The sequence below is a fragment of the Danio rerio genome, chromosome 6 (genome assembly GCF_049306965.1).
Source record: "Danio rerio strain Tuebingen ecotype United States chromosome 6, GRCz12tu, whole genome shotgun sequence".
In the NCBI taxonomy this organism is placed as follows: Eukaryota; Metazoa; Chordata; class Actinopteri; order Cypriniformes; family Danionidae; genus Danio; species Danio rerio.
In genome coordinates, this window is record NC_133181.1 from 52152594 (window position 1) to 52154022 (window position 1429).

Below are 1429 nucleotides of genomic sequence, written 5' to 3' on the forward strand. Positions count from 1 at the left end.
CGGGAGGCTGGAAAGAGGACCGGAAAAGGCAAACCGGAAGTAAAAGTCTTTCGTTTACAACAAAAGTTTTCGCTTGGGGAAAATATTGCATGTATACGATGTGATGGAGTGTTATAAACGTTTACTGCAAGAATACGGTTTAAAAGTTTACATACAATTAAGATATATCTCGTTATGTGACACGGAGGCTAATTTATTTGTTCAAGGAACTAGTTTACCGCGGATAGATACAGTGGTGGGGCTACGGCGAAGGCAGCCTAAAAGTCACGACACACAATATAAAAATTAAGATTATTATTACAATATAACATGCTAGCAAAGGTGAGAATTGCGTGATTTGTTTTGCTCTTAAGTATAAGAAATTTGTAAGATGTAGAAATGTATTTTAAACGTATCATTTATTAATAGTACACTTTTTTCCAAGCTATTTGGATTATTAAAAGTAGACTCAAAATGGCTTTTATAAATGTAATTCACCAAATTAAGAGTCTAACTTTTAAACCAGTTGTAAGCTTGCCATTTTTAATTATAATTTTCCAATAAAACTTTATTAAAATAATACAAATTTAACTAATTTAATTTGTATTTATTATTTAACCAGGAATGTACTATTGAGATAAAATATCTCTTTTACCAGGGAGTACTGGTCAAGACAGACAGCATAGACAAAGTTCATTCATTCATTCATTTTCGGCTTTGTCCCTTTATTAATCTGGAATCGCCAAAGCGGAATGAACCGACAACTTATCCAGCATATGTTTGCCCTTCCAGCTGCAACCCATCACTTGGAAACACCTACACACATACACCACGGACAATTGAGCTTACCCAATTCACATATAGCGCATGTCTTTGGACTTGTGGGGGAAACTGGAGCACCCCAAGGAAACCCACACCAACACGGGGAGAAGATGCAAACTCCACACAGAAATGCCAACTGACCCAGCCAGGACTCGAACCAGCGATCTTCTTGCTATGAGGTGATCGTGCTACCCACTGCGCCACACAAATGGCAGCACAAATGTCTTGATACCTCAGGCTGTTGATGTTGCCATCCACTCTGCAGATCTCTCGCATGCCCCCATACTGAATGTAACCCCAAACCACGATTTTTCCCTCACCAAACTTGACCAATTTCTGTGAGAATCTTTGCTCCATGCAGCTTCCAGTAGGTCTTCTGCAGTATTTGTGATGATTGGGATGCAGTTCAACAGATGATTTATCAGAAAAATCTACCTTCTGCCATTTTTCCAAATGGTCAACTAGAAGTCAAGTTATTATTTGTTGCTCTTACAACTGGGATCGACAACAAGACTTTGTCAGGTAGTGTGTACAATATGTTGACTGTAATTTAAATATTACAATAAAGCATACATGACTAGTATAGACCAAATGTAGTGTTTGCAAAAAAAAAAAGGCACAAAAATGA